Raw genomic sequence first — 22422 nt, 5'->3', positions numbered from 1 at the left:
AATGAGAGCCTGAGAGGAAATGATCACAGATTCTTAGTTCTTCTGATGGATGTCCTTCTAGCCTTATTAATCAGAACTTCATGATGCTGATAAATCACCAAAGTATGATAACAGATGAAGGTGAGTTTGGATGTAAAATGATCCATGGTGAAGGATTACAATAAAGGAGGAAAAGGAGGGGGAGCCAAATACAGTTTTATAAACTGCATCCTCAGCTTGTAAGGACTTGTAGATAATAAATATCATTCCTTTTCCGCATTATCTAGGAGATTAAGAATGTTCCTTGATGTATAACTGCTGGGAAGCCTCTGTAGCACCTTCTCCAGTTACCAGCAGGTTTATATTACATCAATTGCTTTAATTTTCCATCAATTATGATTTCATTTACAAAGAGGAACTTTAAAGTACCTTTCTTCCTTTAACCTCTTTTTGAGGAAGTAGGCTCCAGAGGCTGGAAAGGAGAATGCATGCAGAACATTGAGGGTTTTGATCTTGCAAGATTTGTCAGATCCTGCTTTGAGATTCCTGCAAGTTTTCTAGTATGACCTTATCCTGCTTGAATGATCCTATGTCACAGAGGTGTCAGCAAGGTCTCCACGCCTCCAATCACTCTAGATACAGAGTTGTTGGTTTCTATATTCAGTAAAACCCACAAAAATCAATCCACATGTGGATTTGTGGTTTTCAAGGAAAGCATTTCCCAGAGCACTTAAGAAATAAATAAATGCATTTGAGATGCTATTACTGATGAATCAGTTCCACTCCCTGCTTTCTACCAGTGTTTTTTATGCCGTAGAATATAGCCCTGGCCATCTGAAGCAAAGCAAAGAGATGCTTATGTCCTGCAAATTCAAAATAAAAGGTTATTAAAACGAGGTAGCTTGCCAATTAAGGCAAAATTTGCCTTAAGCCACGAGAGCCAGAGGTATAATAGACACCTAAGAAAGAGAGGACAGAAGTGCATTGAATGCCTTTGAGGATGCTCCCAAATGAAATACAAATTTGTATGCTGCCCTGTAGCTTTTATCTGGTTTGTGTCACAACACAAAGAGATCTCCAAGCTGATGCCCTACCAAGATTAGCTAAGCCATGCTGCAGGACAGCACTTGGTAGGGAGATGAACCAACTTGGTCCAGATGCAGTGAAATTATGGCAGGGACATCATCTGCTGAACTGATGGACCCTATCCAGAGGCACATCAGCTTGGAGGTTCCATAGGTGTCAGTCTTACCCTGTGTGGAGCCAGCCCAAACATGTCCATACTCTACTGTATTCTGTATTCTCTAGGAATATAAACAGGGATGTAGAGAATTTGAGTTTCATGGCACTTCTCAGAGCTTCCCTGGCTGGAATGACAGCTGAGGTGTCTCTGACACCATCTGCCCAAAACTCCCAATTCCAGGTTGCAGCAGCTCACAGTGAGATGGAAAAACTGGGCAGTCGGAGGGAGAGCTTTTGAAGTGATTAGATGTCCCTGAAGAAAATAAGGCAATTTTGTCCCTGTAATGCCTGCTTTGTACCTCCTGGAATAGTGAGGACAGCATTTCTGTTATCTCTGTTCTTGCCAACATTTCTTCATGCTGCTGTTTAATGGGAAGTACTGAAAACACACATGAATGGACACTGAATTACAGAATACCCCTTCAGGCTTTCTAAGCCATCATGAGCATGAACAGGAGACAAGTATATGTGAATATAAATTCTAAGCTGAGATGTGTCATTTCACCCATATAGAAAGTGGAGTGGAGAAGAGAGACAATTAAGAACAAAAGACATTGAGGAAAGAAGAGAGAGGTGGGGAAAGCCCTATATATAGGCTTTAGCATCTGAGAAAAACCAAGCAGAATACCTGGTGCCCAGTGCTGCAGTCTGAGGTCTGCTGTGTATGGATGCATAAGTCTGTGGCATGGAAATGAGTCAGAATTGCTGTCCCAGGGAACACACTCCACTGGTGCAGTCTAAACTCCTCTCAGGGGGTTATGTTGGACTTACAGATTTGATTCTTGCTACGTGATTCTTGCCAGATGTCTGGTCATAGACAATTGATCACCAGCAAATTATTTTAAAATAGACTTCAGCTGAGACACATCACTTCCACCCCGAGAGCACTTAATTCTTAAAATTCAAATAATTGACTGCTTGAAATCAGCAAAGGGCTATCCTTAAATTACAGTTTCATGCTGCAAAGCCTCTGTTCTTGGCAGCTCAAAGAAATCAAGGGGTATCCAGACCTTCTTTCCGCTGCTCTTGAATGAAGTATGGTATGGATTTCTAGACCTGGATTTAGGCCTGGAAGCACATCTGGAGGGTATCTATTCCCTGCATATGTTAGATTTGTGCTACATTAAAGAAATCATGGCTTCCACAAACATAAATTATGAAGAAAATTCCTGACTTGAAACTAAATATTGTTGTATATTATGTCACATTGAAAGTGACTCCTGCAGAGATGATGACACTACAGCCATGAAACATCAGCTGCAGAGCCTTGGACTGCTGTAGCAATGCTCCTGTGAAGGCAACTGATTGAAACTCCACCATCCTGAGCTAAGCCATCAACTCTTCCCAGCCCACGCAGGGACACCTATCAAACAGGAGGTGCAATTTTCATTGCAATATTCACCTTATCTGCTGGAGAGGAGGAACTGAGCACAAGAAAATGAGGAGTCTTTGGCAACAGAGAACAAGACAAAGAACAAACACAGCCCTTCTCAACAAGCTCATCTAATTGGAGTTGGAGATAAAACACTGCTGGAGAAAACCTCCCCCTTCCTGGCATCACATTTGTTAAGTTGAATGGCTAAAAAAACCTTTAAAATTGAATGTGGAGCTACCTCTGGCCACAGGAACAGCCCTGTCTACAGCAGCAGCACTGCTGCTAGGGAGCATTACATAAAGCAGTTCATGTCAGGTCACAAGCAGAAGACAGGCAGAGGCAGAAACACTCCAGCAGGCATTATTTTTCCACAGCACAGCCAAAAGCAGGCAAATATTTAAGAACAGTAAAATGCCACTGTGTTTGCAGACAACATTTATTAATAACAGGATGGATTTTCAGTCAGTTTGTACCACAGATACCAACATCATCTTTACTGCACTAAGTTGATGAAAGTGACATAAATTTTCAATGAACAATTATTTAAATCAAGGTGCAAAACTGACTGGGCAACCTGAAAAATTCTCCATGCTATTGATTCCAAAGATCTGTTCCCAAATCCAAATCCATCCAGTAAATACTTAGCCATGAGTGTGTCCCATGTGCCATAGAAGAAAACAGGAGATCAAGGATCCTGTTCTTGAAAATTGAAAACGTAGGGACAGACAGAAGAGTGATTAAATCCTTCCTTCTCTTGCATTGCATTGAGGATGTTTTCTCATTTTTAATAGAGGTTATAGAAAGTGCAGACTGTGACCCAAGGGGCTCAGCAAGGAAAATGTTTACTCCCTACAGGACAAGAACAGGGGTTCCTAAACCAGGATGGATCCTGAGTCCCAAATTGGAAATGACCATAGACCTGGATGTGCAAAGGGAAAAGGTACTGTGGTTGCAAAAAGGGTTTCAAAAATAGGAAGCTTTGGGAATTGCTGATCTTAAGGAGTTTAGTTAGATGGTTATAGATGCCTATAATCATGTCATGTTAAGTTTTAATTGTTTTCAATATCTCAGAGTTGCATTTCTACCCTCAGGAAGGTGATGAATTTGAGCAAGGGGCTTACCACGTAAGCAAGCTGACAGAAAGGGAAAAAAAAAAAAAAAAAAAGGAGAAAAAAACCCACCAGGACAAATAAAATAAAACACATCTGACCTCCCTGAAACCTATAAATTTTGCCCCAATTTGTTATCAGTGTGTATCAAAACTGGTCATTGCAAAGAAGCACAGTCATATTCTGTGAGAAATAACACAAATCTCTCCATTTATAATGCAGGTCTTCTTGGGTTTTAGCCATTAATCCTTAGCCATCTGCATACCCAGAACTCAGCTTTGCCAACCTGTTCCACACTCTGAGCTAAGATTCCTGAAACAAATATTCCCCCTTCCTAATTTATGTCATAGTAACATTTCAACCTGAAATCCCCAGTGCCTCAGAGAAGGAATGTTTCCTTCCAACAGGCAGTAGCTGAGCTGATAGGGAATGCTGATGCTAAGCTCCCATCCTCTGCTGTTTTTGAGTAATGTCTGTCATGTCAGGCTGGAGAGATGGATATATCCATGACACAGGTATGGGCACAGAGATATTTGAAACAAGAAACTCATCTGGCTGAGAGCATTATGGCACAGTAAATCCCTCCTCCACTGTCTATTCCAGCTTCCTGAAGAACTCCAGAATTCTGTGCCTGTATCTTTGCGGTCTGCACTTAGGACATCTCCAAGACTTAGTCAAGGACCAGAAGAAGACAGTGGTTAGCAACTATGATCCTCTGGATCAATGGGAAAAGAAAAAAGTCTTATCAAAACGGTGGAATGAATTCCTGTAGGAACTGCAGACTACTTCAAATCCCATTCCCTTTCACTAAAGATACATGGTTCCATTCTTTTGCATCTGTTATGTGAAATAAAAGTGCAGCTACTGCTCTTAAAAAAAACAATAAAAAATGTTTCTATAAATATATTACCAACCCAAGAACAGTCAAGAATCTCCATCCTTTACTGGAAGCAGAGGAGAACATAATGACAAAGAATGAGGAAAAGGCAGAGGTATTTGCAAGGAGGTTATAGCAAGCTGTGATGAGTCTCTTCTCCCAGGTAGCAAGTGATAGGACAGGAGGAAATGGCTTCAAGTTGCACCAGTGGAGGTTTAGATTGAATATTAGGAAAATTATCTTTACTGAAAGGGTTGTCAAGCATTAGAAGAGGCTGCCCAGGGCAGCGGTGGAGTCTCCATCCCTGGAGATATTTAGAAGATGTGATGTGGCTTTGAGGGACATGGTTTAGTGGTGGGCTTGGCAGTGCTGGGTTAATGGCTGGACTTAATGATCTGAAAGGTCTTTTCCAACATTAATGATGCTGTGATTCTAAAAGATGTAAGAGGACACACATTTCATAAAAGTCAAACTGCCTTAAAATCCTAAGAAAATAATATGCTGCACTTCAAACACTCTTCCCCAGAGAAGAGGTTATAAAAACAATAGTTGAAAGATGTATGATCATTTTGACTAATGCACTACCAGAAGATGTTCCCATGCTCATCTGATGGGTGCAGGAAAAGAATGGAAAACAACATAGTTGGGTTCAGACCAGGTCAGGTGATCTTCCCAAAGATTGCTCCTGTCTCTTTTCTCAAGAAGCACATACCCAAGGGATTCTGTATGCAAACAGCTACTCAGAAGGGAGCATGATACAATAATAAAAACCAACAGACACATTTAGAATAGTATTAAAAATTAAAATCCCTTCGTGAAATCCAGTAGCTGCTTGTTATGTATGTGTCCAACTCACTGCAACAAAATGCTTCTCTGAAACTTGAGGAATATTTTAGGAGGTAAATAAGTGGATGCTTTCCATACACCACACACATTAAAAAGGAATAATTAGGCCTGTCATCCTGGGCTTGTCTGCAGTACATCAATCACAAGCAAAATCCCAGAACATCCATGACAGGGCTCAACAAATAAATAATTAATATACATTAACAATGTGTAATGGAAAAGGAGTCTTATTAATTAATCCAGTCTCATGTTTTGATAAGCCTACAAATGAGCTTGATAAAAGTAATAGTGTTGAGGGAATGGGCTTTTGAAGAACACCAAATTTGAATTCTTAAGTAATATACTTGGCTGGTTTAAAATAAACATAGTACAGTGTAGATTGATTGGAGACCAGCTGATAGCTTTCCAAATGAAATAATAAATGGTAAATGTTCACTCAGCAAGTGAACTTTCAGGCCCCTATGGATGTTATCTTACCAGTTGCTATTTAGTGTTTTTATTGCTGACACAGAAGAAAAGGTTAGACTATTATTTAGTAAGTTTGTAGAATACAGAGGACAATAAAGCAAAACAATCCAGAGAATTCAGTAAACTGTAGAAAAGCCAACAGTGAATTTCAGTAAAGTCCTGAATGTAAGATTAAGCAGTGGAGAACTTGCTTCTCAGGCATGAAAAAGGAGGCCAGAAGCAAACTGGAAAAAGCCTAGAAAGTGATAGAATCTAAGTGGTGTAACATAGACATCTTCAGCAGCATAATGAATGTACTAGAGATGTAATACCAAGTAGAAGAAGCGAAGAAATTATATAACAACCCAACCTGGCATTGGTGCAACTGCTGCTGGTATTCAGAGCCTATTCCAAAGGCTGCAGGTACTGAAGAACGAAAAATAATTGAGGGAAAAGACACAAGAATGAATAAAGAAATGGGAAACCTCATAATGGAGAAAGACATGAGAAGATTTAGCACTTTAATTTTACAAAGAAAAGGCTGAGGGGTTTCTTAATCACAGACTATAAGTGTTCAAAGAGAGAACTGGAATTAGCTAACGAAGTTCCTTCAACCTTAAAAGATCTCGTAGTGGCCAGCAGGTAGAAGTTAAATCTAGACATTCAGAACAGATATAAATCTGGTATCTTTGACAATTTTGTGGGATACTTACAGTCACTGGGAGTCTTCAAACCAACTTCTTTTAATTTTCACTCCAGTTCAAACAGCAATTAATTTAGGGAGATCTTATGGCCTCTTGGCCTCAGTAATTTATCAGTTAAATGACAGGGCTTCAAATGCTTCTGTGGGAGGTTATTTTACAACCTAATAAATGTCATCTTTGGGAAAAGTTTCATGGGATTCTGCATTTGTCTTTAATACACTACTAATGGAGTAACTGATTCCCTTGTTTTCTCTTCTCATCAAAGCACAATTAAAATAATGATCTTTCAGCAGATAATAACACCTTTTCTAATACTTGTAAAGAATAATCAGAGAATTAATCAAGCAATTAATTCTTAGTCCTTAGTCATCCCTCCCACTCAAGACTGAAACCAATGTTCACTTAAGCACAGGAATATGTGAGGAATGTTTCCTTCAGCCAAGCACCGGAGAAAAAGAGGGAAATTTGGCATTTTTGACCCTAAGATTGGGGTATCTGTACCCAAACAAGAAGACTATGCAGAGAAAATGGAGATTCTTACATGGGTTGAAATAAATGTGCTCCTGTGGTTAACACTCACTCCTTCTCTCCATCTTTACTTGCTTTTTGGCTGTGGCTTGTCCCTTTGGTTGCTCATGCTTTAATTTCCTTCATAATCTCAATCCTGCTACTCAGTGTCTAAACACTCTGTGTATTTCCTTAAAACCACAAAAAATCATAAAATCATAAGAATTGTTTGGGTTGGAAGAGACTCTAAAGATCCTCTCATTCCAATCACCTGCCATGGACAAGGACATCTTTAACTAGGCCAGGTTGCTCCAAGCCCCATCCAGCCTGGCCTTGAACACTTCCAGAGATGGGGCATCCACAGCTTCTCTGGAGAACCTGTTCCAGTGCCTCACCACCCACACAATAAAGAGTTGTGTTTCTAATATCTTCCCAAAAGAAACACACATGAGGGGGCACCTGGAGTTGAACCAGGGACCTCTTGATCTGCAGTCAAATGCTCTACCACTGAGCTATACCCCCTTCTTGACTGTCAGCCCTCTGTAAATGAAACCCATTAGGACATTCCCTGCCCCAGGAAGTTCATAATATGACTATGAGCCAGCCTTGCAGAACTGGTCCTGCACAGACAACCTCACTGCATTTCTTCCTGAGCCTTGTACAAGACACACAGGGGTGTAGGATTTCTGGGGTAGCTCAGCAATGTCTTATGAACAAATAAAAACTTACAGCTAGTGCTGGACAGTACCAGGGAACGAATTGCAAAATTATGGGAAAATTGCTCTGCATTCCCTTTAACTCCTTCCCTGCACTTCTTTCCAGATATGGAACAGACTTATCTGTCCAGTTCCTTTGACCAGATGTGCACAGCAAGGCCAGCTGCATTGCCCATCCCTTTTCTCGGCCAGCACCATGCCCTTGTCCCCTCAGCAGAGTAGCTGAAGACCCACAATCAGAAGTAACAGTGGCCTGGTGACTCCAGGGACTGAATCCCCATCTTAAAGCAATGGTGATAATTCCCAAAGGACAGTCCTGAAGTTCAGCTTTCACTGAGTAATTCCCAGGCCTCTGGAAACAGGCTGGAGAACAGTAAATTTAGTAAGGAAACAGAGATCCTACAGGTCCCTATTGCATCACCAGCCCTCTGTCTGAAATATTTCTTAGCATCAAGATTCTTGCTGGAATCACAATATGTGTTCAAACACCGGTACAGTGAAACAACATGTCCATGGGGTCAGCCAGGAGGCTCTGGTTTGGAGAATCCAATGCAAGAAAAGTCAGACAAACACTAAATAAATAAATGGGAGAGGCTGAAGCCTAATAGAAACTAAGAGAACTTGTTTGCTCTAAATGGCGGACCACATGGACTGAGGTTTCTGTAGAAAGCACCTACAGACAGGTACATTCACTGGGAATTTGGGTAAGGTCCCCAGACTGAACTTTTTGGCACCATTTGCTGTGATTTTGCTTCATCCAAAGTTTGCCACATCAAAAATTATTAGTATGAGGGCTTTGGAAAGGATGATCTCTCCCAAGATGAGCACCATCCCACAATGAGCTACCATAGCCAACCCTCCTTCCAAACCATAAATAGGGATCTTAAACAAAAGCAGTCTAACATTGTTCCCTTCTGTTCCCCTGAGGTATCTTCCACCAAGTCTTGGCATTTATTCATTGCTATGTGTTTCTGGTGCCTCCAGCCTGTTTTCAGTCTGCTTTATAATCCTCATCTCCAGTCAATTAAAATTAAATTTTCAGCTCAGTCTTCATGAAACCATACATTAATTGCCTCAGTACATGAATAGACATCTTATTTACACAGATTAAATGACCATATTCTTTTCATCTACTTGGCCTGCAGTTGGATCAAGCCAAGTGTCTGGATTTCCTTCCTACAAATCAGTGTGTGTGTCATCCATGTTCCTTTTCAATGGTGAAGTCAACACGTGTAGAGGGGCAGCATACTTCCTACATGCTACTAAAGGAATCAAACTAATAACTAAAGTGTGCTCTGAGTCACACAGAAAATTCAATAAAATCTTCTTCACCAGGGATGAGGTTTGCTTTAACTGCTTACAGATTTACTTTGTTTAGTCTTTTCTCCAGTATTCCATGACAACAAAATTCACCCCCTCTTTTTTCCATCATTTACATTCCATTTTGGCAACTCTCTTGAGGGTTCACTAATATACATATGGCTCCATGTGAATGCATGGCACAGCAAATTCTTCTTCCTTTCTTATTTAGATTCCTTCACTAGACATGGAAGCCAAATTTATTGGATAGTTACTAACTCTTTTAATGACTGCTGCTCATTTGTAAAGATCAATACAATATATTCTCCTCTGTCCTCTGGTTCTCATTTGATTCTTCTGGTTTTCAGAGACAACTTTGTGAGCCAGCTCCTTGACTAATTGCATGACAAACACAGCAGGCAGATTTGGTTTCCCAAGTTTCATTTCTAAGATTTTCTTGTTTCCCATATCCCTAAAAATTCGCCCCTTTCCTGATGTATTCAGTTAATGTTAGTGTCAGGAGATAGCACAGAGATTCAGTAAATCCAGCAGCACTGACTTCAAGTTCTTATTCTGTGGGGCCTCCTAATGCTGTTAGACAGTTTGAGGTTTAAAATGGGATGAAAGGAGACAAGGCGAGGTAAATATGTCACTTCCACTCACAGCACTCTATGGATGTTCCCCAACTTGGTGAAAGTCAGCTAACCCACAAGAAGTGCAGTAAGGTATATAGGCATGTGGAAAAGTTTCTGTCTGTAGTGCCCACAGACACCCTTTGCACAGATCAGAACTCCTTTTCCACCATCGACATGGGGTCACCCCAGTACAAGAACAAGATTCTGTATCAGCTTCATGTCTGAACTCTTTATTTCTTTGTGTCATTCTATAAACAGAAATACAAATTTCCATCACCAGTCATGAAATAGCTGTTTCAACAGAGTTCTGGAAGTTTGAAGACATACACACCCCAAAAAACAACCAAACATCTGAGCAGCAAAATTGTGTAAATTGGAGAAAATGAAGTGTCCTCTACATGGGCCCTGCCCTTTCAAAGCACAAACATTTCCAAAAGCTAATGGAGAGAGAAGCTTATTCCAGTTGCTGTGTGACTCAGACTGGCATAAGGAACAGGCCAGGACAGTTCTGGGACAGCAAAGTGGGGAGAAAATAAAAAGGCCAAGTACTGCCTTGGTTCAGAAGATGTGAAACTTTCAAGTAACTGAACACCAGACTATTGAACATCCCCGGCTCCCACCAGTTCCAGCATTCTGCTGCACACACAGGCCAGTGAAGCACAAGCAGCAGCCTACATCAAAGTCAGGACTGTGTCTATAATGCTTCCATCTGAAGTGTCTAATAATTCCACCTCATCACTTACACGGGTTCTGAAAAGTGATGTGAACAAAGGTGAACACAGTGAAGATCTTCAAAAGGGCCAGTTCTTTAGGGAGCTTCAGGCCTGGGCTGTGGGTCCTAAGGAAGGATCTCAGGGAGACACAGTTGTGGACTACAGCAATCATTGTTTGATGAGATGAGAAAAGCAAGGCAAAAAAGATCAAAATGGACTAAATAAGTCTCTTGGTATCAGCATCTGTGACTCGCTTGCTATCAGCATTGTGACATTGCATTACTTTCTCCTGTTGTCTTGCCTAAGACCTATTGAAATGAGAGCAGCACATCTCAGACAATTTGTTGAAATCACTTCAAGTCTCTGAGTGATGTTAATGGTTAGTGACCGAGGGTGGAGTGCAGTGAGGTGAATGGCAGATAAATGGCAGATAACAGCATCCACCTTCATGGAGAACTTTTATCTGAGCACTTCCACGGATTCTGAATATATCTCATCACATCCTACTCTTTATCTTACTTACTTCATCACTCTTCTGCAAAGTATTCTCATATTTTATTTTTTAAATGCAGAGATGAAGAAATGAGGGAGTAATTGACCTATCTAAGGTGACCCAGGCCTGTCCAGGCTTCCCAGACTGGTTCAGACAGAGACCTCACTTGCACTTTTAGAACTGCAGACAAATCTTATGGGTGTTTGGTCCTTAAGGATGTGCTCAGAGCTCTGTTGCTCCCTCCCCTCACAACACCAGCACTGCAAAACCTGTCATGAGCTGGCAGAACAGTTAAGGGCATAAGTACCAGTGTCAGACCTTGTGAAGGTGCTCCAGGTTTGGTGCATGGGCTCTAGGAGCTGCCAAATTTAAAGAGACTCAAGAAGATTTTTGCAGAAGTATTCACAGAGACAGCCTGTCTCCAAATGTCTATCAATAATGCTCAAGTGTCAACACTTCCAGACTTGGATCTGAAGATGCCCTCACCTGCTATAGGCTTGCTAATGGCCATTATCTGGTTCATAAATGGGGAAAGTCAGGCACAAAACAATAAAACAATTCTTCTGCAGTAACTCAGATCAGAGCTGGAATATTACAAAAAAAAAAAAAAGAAAAAAGAAAAAAAGAAAAATTGAAATCCTGGCTCAAGTATCCTGTATTATCTACAGTGATTGAACTGCTCCTCTCAGAGTTTTCTCTTTCATTCCTTTTCCATAACTCCTACTTCTCTCCCATTGCCAACCACATCTCTCATTGCCAGTTTCCTTCCTGGAGTCTTTTCCACCATTCTTACCCCAGCAATGATCCCTTCCTCCCAGTTCTGCTTCTTTGCTGCAGGTCTTTCCAAACACCATTGCATCAGGCCATCTCCCTGGGACCAGAGCCACCTCTGTGGAGGGGAACGTGCAGCTGTTGGTGGCTGGAAAGCAGCCAGAGGGCCCCCACTCCCCCCAGCTATGCTGCAGGAGGATGCTGAGTGATGGTGTCAGCAAAGAGCAGTAAAAGGCCTTGGCTGCCTGCTCAATACCTGAAAGCAGCCCCTACTCACTGGAAAATGGATCTGAAGGGGGAAGGTTGCTCCCCCTGGCCTCAACCAAATGATATTCCATCCCGCGTGAAGGAGATGTTGACAGAAGGGTCTGTGTCATCACAGATGAGATATTTTGGCTGGTAGAGATGTGTCTCCACCAGTCACCTCCACTCCAGCAAGAGGCAGCACACTATCAGAGGCTCCTGCTTGCCCACAGCCAGAGGTGAATGAACAGTGTTCCAGTCTGCTCATAAAAAGGGCTGTCAGGGAGGGCAGAGGGAGGGCACAGGCAAGACAGCCAGCTCCTCTGTGTTATGTGTAAGGAGTCAAGGTTTGACGTGGCTTTAATTAGAGCATTGCTGCTTTGATTTGAGAACACAGGGTTTTGAAAGCATACAGGTTACATGTTAAGTTCTTTTTGAACTCAGGAGAAAGGGCTGGACTTGCTATTTGTGAGCATCTCACTGATCTACTCCTTGGGTCTGTCAATCCATGGTGTCCTCCTCCAGTGCGTCTCTCCCAGGATATACATCAGTTCAACCCAACTACACACAATTTGCTCTCAGAACACACAATGGCCAAATAAAGGGACTAGTATGGCATGCAGCCACAGCAAAGAGGTTTGAGCAGAGTACAGGTACTCTCCAGGCCTGCCTTCCCAAGCAGTGTGTCTCCAAGTGATGAAATGCAATGCTATCAAATATCATGACAGAAAGCGCAAATATATAAAACATGAGGGTGCCTCTTAAAAATAAATGTTGCTCCATGATCTTTTTCCCAGGAGAAGGAAGTTTCCAGAGTGCTGGCTCTCTGCGTGTGGTATCACATATTGCATGGCCTGTTCCCTATAAGCTCTCAACATATGCTACGAATCTGCCTCTGCACTACAAGTATTCTAAATCAGATGCTTATGCCTTCTTCTGATCTTTTGCAGTCACACGTACATACACTGGATTTTGCCACAGGCTATCCATCATTCCTCCCTTCCCAGCATCTGAAACGCATGACTAGCAATTTGGTTTTATGTGTGTTTTACTGCAGTTTCCATATAATCACACAGGAAACTTTAATTCTCACCTTATGAGCCCAAGTCTGCAGTTCTAATCCTTGTCTTTCACAAGTGTCATGACTGAATGTCTGATTTCCGACAGTCTGTATTTCCCACAAATGAAGGAAAAATCAAATTCAATTGCAATCAGAGCCTTGCTTCTCGCAATCAGTTGTTTACCCACATTGTTTTTCACCTTCAATCCCAAAGTAATGTCTAAAGCCCTTGAGCATTACCACCCTCTGCCTCTGAGTTTGCTCAGTTCAGCTGTGGGCTAAGCACAGTGGTGCTACATGAGGTGGACATTTTCCATCACCACAGGACAGACAGCTCTGCTACGGCATCCATCACCTGCTAATGACCCAAATTTCCTGCAGGCATCAAGGGGAAGCTGCCTCATCCACTGCAGACCTGTCATGTCTCAAGACTGTGACTTGCCCACCCCTCATTCCTCCCTCTCCTTCCTTTCTGCTCATTCACCAGGAATTCACCATGCCCATCCCAGACTGGAAGTGGCAGGCACAGCTGGTTGGCATCATCCACCTTTCAGCTGCCTCTTTTAAAGGCCATAAAAAGGAAAGGGGGCTGTAGGTCACCCCAGCCCCCAGCTTACCCCAACCCCTTACCAGCTGTACAAACCCTCCTGCCTCAAGGGCTGACATAATTTGGCACAGCACTCACCAGAGCTGTGCTGTCTGTACAAATGCATGTCCAATACCTCACCAAGGGATCCTGATCCCAGAAGAGCTCACCCACCACCCTCTGACATCATGCCGTATGTGCCTCATCCCCTGCAATGACACACTTCTGTTTATGATCAGGGAATGTCACTCTTCCAGGAGGGCATTACCCAGGCAGAGGGAGAATTCTAGCACAAATATGTCCTTGTTGGTTGGGTGAAAGAAGATGGAGGACTTTTTAGCTCTCTGGAAAGGGGCTAAGTGGGAAGGGTTGACAGAGAAGTGGTCTGGTAAAATGCCTGCCCTGTGCATGAAGCAGATGGCACAGACACATCAGAGAAGCCCTATAAACAACCAGTTAAGCTTCAGTCACAAGCCCTTTCATCTGCTTCAAATATAGGCTCTACCACCTTCCAGCTGGGGCTGGAAAACATCAGGTCTGCTCTGCCTGTGGGGCTTTGTGAGTTTTGTATGTTCTGAACTCCTGCCAGGAGTAACTTTGGTGCTGGAGGGATCAATGTTGGGTCCTGTGCAATGCATCCATAATGCAGTGACTTATGCATGGGGGAGGGAAGCTGGGGAAATTCCCTCCCACTATAAACTATTTCTTGGCTCTTTGCATTAGTTGTCAGCCCTTGGGAGTATATTTTCCTCTGTTCCCATTTTTCTGTGGTCTGCATTATCATTTGCTAAATATTAGCGTGTGCTATTTATCATGAGGTCCACAACCCCTGTCCACTCCAGGGAGTTTGCAACTAAGTCACAGCAATAAATTTTCTGATATTCTATGAGCTTTACAGTGCTAAAGGCACACAGCTGAAATCATTATCTCAGAGCCTTCATCCTCTAATCTCACAGTGAAACACTCATCACCAAAGGCAGGGAGGATGCACACGAACACAGGTTGTTTATACTCACTGCAGATTGAGAGTCAGGCTCCAAGTCTGGTTACTAATAATGATGATTACTGCAGCTCCTCTGGTTTTATGACATGTTTGAAAGGCTCAGGGAAACCACACTATGTGGAACTCTCTTTCAACAGCATGTTAGGTTCACAGGATCTGCTGGGCTAGCTAAGGAAAGGGTGTGTTTGTGGACTGGGAATCTGTTATAATAATATCATGGTGACCAAAATGAGCACCATGGTCTACAAGTCTACAATTACTGCTATGTTTATTGCAGAACAGAGTCACCCAAGACCTGACTCAAAACCTATCGACTCCACTGGAAGTATTTTGCAGGTCCTAGGAGCCACTCGGACAAGACATCATCTCTTACTGAGTTTTTCTGCCCACTCTGTTTAGGGAGTTTGGACTTTCTCCCTGCAAGAGCTGTTATCTAAGAAGGGATTCAAACTTTGACTAAAAAGGTTATTTAAATATCTCCATATTTCTGATCCCAAAGCCCTTTTCAGAGTCATTCTTGGTTTATGACTAGAAATGTTCCAGCTTCTCTTGGCGATAGGATCTGGTCCCAAGAACCTTCAAAGAAAACCAGAGTTCAGACTAAACTGGTAATATTTAATAAAGATTTGGAGGGGCAATTAAAGAAATAAATTAAATGCTACTAGAAGGTACATGTCCAAAAGAAACACTGGTCTGAGAAGTCTGTATTTTTCAAAGTTATCAAATTAGCCCAGTCTGGTTTCTACTGCCAGTCTAAATAATGATGGATGTTGTCTAATCTCTCTTCCTTCCAAGTAGGCTAAGAAATCATGGACAAGGTCATTAGTGTGAGAGAAGAGGCATTCTCCTTCTCTGAATGTCCCAGACAGAGGCGCATGAAACAGCTGCTCCTTTCTCAGAGAGGGAGAACAGCAAAAGGAGAAGAGGAAACTTGAGCAGCCAAGTGGCCATGTCATGGCAACAAAAATAAGAGAAAGAACTGGACAAAAATATTTGAGAACAGCCCAAGAACAAAAAATGGGTCAGCATCCTCTGCAGTGGCAGGGCACAGCCCTCACCTCTGTTCCTCTCTTGCTCTCTCACTATGATGGGAGCCAAGTTCAGGGTTCACAGGCCATTCCCTGGCCAATGCCAGACTCACTGTCCAGCTCACATGGCCCAGACAGCCTCAATATTTCCCCCATATTTTTTTGCAGCCCCATAGCCCTTTCTGACAGTAAAGCTGTGTTGATCTGTAGCAGGGATGTTTTTAGCATGCCAGGCTCATGAATGCCATAGCCGGTTATCCCAGAAAGACTAAAGAATCAACAAAGAGGGACAGGAAGAAAAAAGATGAATAAAACTCCTTGATCTGAACTTCAAATCCAGGATATAGATATATATTAATAAACTAAAGGGCTCAAGCGCTGGCTTGGAATTGTACACATTTTGTAACTTATAAAATTTCCATAGGAATTTTGGTCTGTTCTCTGCCCTGGAATGGTACAGGGGACAGCACAGCCAGGGAGTTTTCACTGCAGCTAGTTTAGGTATAGAGATTTCTTCTGTTCAGATGTGAGCCATGCCTTGCCACTTGCCCTTAGGGCCAGGGAACATTTTAATTGTACAAGTGTAGCCCATGGGGACTCTCTCCAAAACACAGTTAAATCTCCAGTCTGGCTGCCCAGTATCAGGGGTGCCTGGCAGGTCATAGCTGCCTCCTTGAAGTATTCAGACTCATTCCCTGCCTCCTCTGCTGCTTGGGAGACACCAAGTGCACAGGAGATGCTGGGAGCTGCAAGATGGGGGACTCACCCTGGCACAGGGATTTCCCACCAGTAGGCACCAACCCAACACCAGTAATTCCCAGGACTCCTCTATGGGGCAGAGACAGTGGAGTGGCCAAGCATGGCATGCTGCAAGACTGGCTGATGGTGCTGATGGGTTTAGAGCCAGCTGGAGACGGCTCTAATCAGGCTGTGTTGGCTTTTGCCAAGATCAGGACTGGGTAGTTCCTGCTACCTCACAAACCACTGGACCTAGTTGGAAGCTGCATACACCAAATGCTCTGCTTAGAATGGCGAGTTTCCCTGTGTTTCTGGAGGTGTTCACCTCACTGGCAGGGGCCTGGTCCCTTCTCCAGGTGACACAGGTTGTCCAAGCAAGCAGTTCCTTGCAGGCTTGGCTGCAGCATGTCCTTCCAATCAGGCAGAACCTCCCCTGCAGAGCTGCACACACAGGATGGCTGGGGAGCCAGGAAGCAGGAGGGTTTGGAAGTGCTCATGGACCTGCTGGTGTCAGCCCAGTTGCTTCCATGAGGACAAACACCACACAGAGCTGGTGAAACTGGATCTGCAGGAGCATTCTGCCTGATACAGTGCATAAACACACCAGGAGCTTTGACTATGGGATAAACTGCTATTCTTGTGCTGGTTCAAGGCATTTCTGGTTGAGAATTCTCATGTTTTCAATGTTACAAACTCTAGCCCTAACAGCAAACTCCTGCTTCTGAGTTGGGTAAGCTTCCACTGAAACAAAAGATTGGGAAAGGGGTTTTTTTCATGAACTGGGAAAAGGAAATGCATTTCAGAAGGACATGGATTCCTTTGATGTCCCAAAACAGAAAAGAGAATCTTTGCTTTTCTATGCTGTAAGAAGGACATCATTGCCATGTCCATTTTTGGGATTCACTGTTTTCAAAGATGGGTAAAAACAAGAAATAAATAGCAACACGCCTCTCTCCTGCATTCTTGTGTCCTTCACAGGAACAGCTGCCAGAGCAAGGAAACTATATTAAGACCACTGCATCCTTCAAAGATAAACTCTTCCCAAGGTTTCATCTTTGCACAGTGACAAGAAGCTGGGAAGTGAAAATGTAACTGTCCACATGGGCATTCCGTGTGTGAGAACCCATTATTGTCAGCACTGATCCAAGAATAATCCAGCTGGTCCAATACCCATGATCCAGTTAAATATGACTGTTGAGTGCTTTTGAACAGCCCTAGGCTGAAACATCAAAGACAGATTGTGCAAATATTAGGCAGGATCTATAAATAAACTAAATTGTCTAAAATATCACTTTATGCTTATATATGAGCTACTGAGCTCCATGTATCTAGTCAGTACAAAAACAAATTTCCTTGGCTACAGCCAGAGATGTGAAACCTCTAGACAGTTACATTCAGAATCAGAATGAAAACCTGAATTCCATCCTGCAAAATAGGGTTCAAACCCACTGAAGACTAAGAAATCTTTAGAAGAGATGTTATTTAGACAAAGCAGATATTATTTAACTATGCACTAATTTTCTACTTGTCTGGTAATAAGATGTGAAACTGTCAAAGACTAATATGTTTTTAAAAAGAGATTATTTGAGGCAATTTAGTAAAATTGTAATCAACAATATGCTTGAAGATAATTTAGACATCATGAGGTTTGAAGACAGGAAAGTAATGAGAAATAATTCTTGAAAATAGATAATTTTCTAGAAAACATGTTCAAGATAAGAACTATCTGGCATAACTTCAGATGTCAACAATGCAGGTATTCACATCTGGTCCAGTCGCCATGGGTTCCTTTAAAAATGAGAGAGAAACAAGCACTTATAAGGGGTACCTGAGATACCTACTTGAAAATGAGATGAACTGCAACCTAGAAATGCCTTTTTCTTTTTATATACTGACTACAAAGGGAGGCCAAGGTATCTAGTCCATATGTAGCTGATTATACCATAGACAGCTACATCTGGTCAGCATTAGAGCATGTTTAATAACACACCTATTTGCAAATGCATTCCTATTCAGATCAATATGTCTGTGCACTCAGTACTCCAGCCTTCTACTTGGACTCCAGGTTGCTAGTCCAAACCTTAGTTTTGAACTTCAAAGTGGGTTGGACCCAGCTACACCGAGACCTACAACTTGCTAAGTAAGGTCCCTCAGGAAAACACAACTCTCCAAGCCAGGATGAGACCCCTGAGACACAGAGACAGAAATCCCTTCAGGAAGCCTGCAGAGAAGCACTTACAGAGAAACAGAGGGATCATTAAAAGTCCCTCTACACAGGAAAATATTCTTGCCATAACCAAAATGTCAATGCTAATGGTTAAATATATTTTCTTGAATAAAATCTGCCTAAGACTTCAGGAAAAACATGTATGAAGAGCAGTCAGAAAGTAAAGCAGTTTGTATGATCCTAGGTTCAAGAGCCCCACACATGTAAAGGGCTGGTGAACCTTTGCACAGCCTGGGACAGGTAAATAATTTTTTGCACCAGTCTGGCTTGAGAGTCCAAAAGCCTGGCTCAGCCATGTCAGCATCCTGGGTGTGGGGTGCAGTTTCTTGGCCAGCTGCAAAAAGAAGGTAACTCAGTCAGCCAGCCAGATCCATAAAGCAGCAGCTCACACTGTTATTAGAGGCCTGCCTCCCCATCTGGAAATTAAATGCAAACATATGCATAGGCCTAAGTGTTGCTTAAGAGAAAATCACTACCCTGACAACGCTGAGCAGGACAGGAAGAAAAGAAAAACAGAAAGTACAAACCAGTATCTATGCCTTCCCCATTTAATTTTCTGTACTGTCAGAGGAACCCTCATATCTAATTCAGCACAACTTACAGGACAAAGAATTATGAGGTGAGGAAGGAAAGTAAATCCATTTGTTTGTTAGTACTGTAACAAGCTAAGAAATATCTGACAAAAAATTTACATTACATGTGCTCCAACTCCAATTTTCTGGGTGGTTCAATCCTCCCAAAAGATGGCCACAGCATTGCACCAACATCCTATACTTCATTCTTCATTGATACTCAAAGCATCTGCAGAAGGTTTTGATCATCTCTAATAGCATAGAGGAGAAAATTTGCCTTTCCTCCTTATGGGAATCAGATAGAGCTTTCACACAGCAGAAGTCAGACCCTTTGATCAATATGTAGCATGTTAAAAAATGTGTGTTAGTATGTAATCCAGAGTTATATCCCTAGTGATTTTTTTCACTGGGGAAAAAGTACAGAGGAAGAGAATTTATTAGTTCTTTTTCACAGTAATAAAAATTATAACAATAAGAAACAATTACAAAAAAGTGAGATAAATGTGAGACTGTCATGACTGAGTGAATGATCATGACAGCAATCGACATGTGAGGCAGGAGCTTAACACCCAATCATTCTGAAGCTTCATGTCAATAAAGTTCACCAGCAACTGTAGGCACTGAAAGCAGAGACTCCTCACATCTGTGTGATCATGTCTGCACTCGATGCATAAACCAAAACACCAGGGAGGTGGGGAGGCCGCTGCTCTCTCTGCCAGATGCTGAGCAAACAGCCCCAGGGTGTAACCACACCAGGCAGGAGGAAGCACAGCCCAAGGAGCTGATGATTGATCAGGGTTATGCAGAAACCTCTTGCCCTTAGGCCAGCACCCCTCCACTGGGCCATGCTGACTACCGTGCCTGGGGAAGAGATGTAGTAGGGGGTTGCCCTTTTGTAAGCTGTTATTTTCTTTCTAATTTTTCATGGACCCTTTTAAAAAAGGCATTTCTTGTCCATTCCAAAAAGTGTTTTTTTGGTTTTTTTTTCTTCTAAAGAAAATACTTTGAGAATTTCATCAAAGTTTGAAGCAAATACATATTATCCAGGGACTAAATAGTGCAATTCTTATTTACAGATTGGTATTTGGTACACACTCCCTGGGTCCCTGCAAGCTATGAGCTTATCCAAGCTGGGGCAACTTTTGACCCAAAGCAGGTTTGTTGGACTCCAAATGAAGCTGCATACCAGTTGTCTGCCTATCCCTGAGGCTTTGGCTTGAACCAAAATGGAGTGACACCCATTAACAAAGAGACCTCCAAGACTCTGCCCTCTCACCCTTGCTCCTTCCCCTCCAGGCACAGACACCAAGGTCCATCTGCTGGGATTAACCAGCTTCAGAGTCTTTGCAGGCAGCTTTGAGATGGCTTTCAAAGATAAGAAATGGCCCAGGGTGGGCTCAAGGGTAAGGAATTTAGTAAAAAATCTTTGGAAGGGATCTAGTAGGATTTTCTTCCTTGTTTATATTATGCAGTATCAGTCACCCTTAAGACCCCAGGCCTGTGTGTCAGTAAAGCTGGAAACACAACCAGCCAGCAAAGGATCCTGATACTGCTCCTCATGATCCTGTCCTCCCCATGCAGAAATGCTTCCCTCCTCTGACTTCAGAAACTCTTACATTTTTTGGCTCAGTTCAACTAAACAAGGAATAATAAGTGAAATACTGAGCAGCAGGATACTTAGGACTGAAACTGCAGAGAGAGAGTCAGCTTCTTTTCTTTTTTCTTCTTTTCTTCTTCTTACCCACCACTCTTCCTGGGTAATGGTGCTGCCACTGCCCAATGCTGAAACAACAGTCATGGCTAATACATGGCAAAGAGATTGTAAGTCTCTGCTGGTCCCCAGGGAGAAAATAATCATAAGCCTGCTCAGTGTTTGTTAAAAGATACAGGTAATTGTGGAAAAGAGCAACAAAAAGACAATTGAGTGGCTGGGAAGGTTGATTTATGAGAGAAGATTAAAGGAGCTGAACATGAATGGCTTAGCTAAACAGTGACTAAAACGGGACATGAAAAGTAGCCCCTGTCAACAGTATTTAAAGTGTCTGTCTGAAGGGGCATTAACTGTTTGGGTGTGGATATTTTGAATAAATGGAGGTCTTGAAAAGGAGGTCAGAAATGCAAGTGCCAGATGAATGTTAAGGAAAGTTTCCCAAAGAACAAAACTTCCATGGCAATCTCCTCCCCACTCTAAGGTGGGATGCCCCCCCAAAAAGTCATCTGTGCTGAGCAGTCATGACCTAAGGAACTTCTGGGAGGTGTCTACTTTAAATGCCTCAGTGGCATCCCCATCTCTAAGCACCAGGGCAGAGACAACCAGACAGCATGACAATAAAAGCCCATTCCAAAACTTCCCTACAAACAGAAGATAAAATACCCATACCTTGGGCTTCAGAGATCAAGCAGAAATGGAAGAAAATGTCCAAAGTGAGGAGAAAGTGATTCCCTGGAGTTCTCTTATAGTACTGAAGGATGATGTAGGGCTGGGTTTTAACACAGGTAGTGAGAAGACTCATAAATGTCAGTCTCTACACTCTGCCATTATTTGGCCTCTCCCAAACAAGAACCTGAACTGGAATAAGGGAAATTATTTTCAGTAACACTAAAGAGACCCAGGTTGGACATCATTCAGCTATTATAAATCACATAATTCACACAAGGCACAGCACCCTCCTCCCTGCCTAGTCCACACAGCACTAGTGGTTTGACCATGGAGAGCCACACCTCAGGTTCAAAACAGCAGTGAATTAGAAATTAACTTGCCATATCCTGCTGCTTTCTTTTCTTTCATATAATCAAAGACTGGGCAGCAAACACTGCATGGTGAGAAATCCGCCTGGAGAACAAGGCATGTATCTACTCATCTAACAATGAATATACTTTGAATATATATATTGCACAGAATATACATTGGTAAGAGAGTTGACAGTTCTTTGGTTCAGCTGCCATGACACAAACCCCTGTGTAAATGTTCTCCACACCCAAAATGAGACTACCGCTTTCTCCCAAAGTTTGTCTGGCCCTGCCTATGTAACATCACCCACAGCAGGAAATGCTTCTGAGGGACTGAGTGCATTGCACAACAATCCTTGCTGATTCTTGTAGCTGTGGTAACATTCATTAGTGAACTTCCCAGCAATTAAATTACACATTTGATCATAGAATCATAGAATCATTTAGCTTGGAAAAGGCTGTAAGATTGAGTTCAACCATTAACCTAGACAAGTTCACCAGTAAACCACATCCCTCAAATGT

The 22422-nt window shown here is 42.4% G+C and overlaps 1 protein-coding gene and 1 non-coding gene across 3 annotated transcripts in view; both read right to left on the bottom strand.

Annotated features, from left to right (window-relative positions):
* The window catches only part of EVA1A (eva-1 homolog A, regulator of programmed cell death), a 203926-nt gene that overhangs the window by 72238 nt on the left and 109266 nt on the right, over positions 1–22422 (bottom strand). The window lies entirely within an intron of this gene.
* TRNAC-GCA (transfer RNA cysteine (anticodon GCA)) lies at positions 7537–7608 on the bottom strand. The gene has a single exon. It is a non-coding gene; the product is annotated as a tRNA-Cys (tRNA).

The sequence above is a fragment of the Zonotrichia leucophrys genome, chromosome 3, assembly GCF_028769735.1.
Source record: "Zonotrichia leucophrys gambelii isolate GWCS_2022_RI chromosome 3, RI_Zleu_2.0, whole genome shotgun sequence".
NCBI classification, from domain to species: Eukaryota; Metazoa; Chordata; class Aves; order Passeriformes; family Passerellidae; genus Zonotrichia; species Zonotrichia leucophrys.
This window is presented reverse-complemented; position numbering and strand designations above follow the sequence as displayed.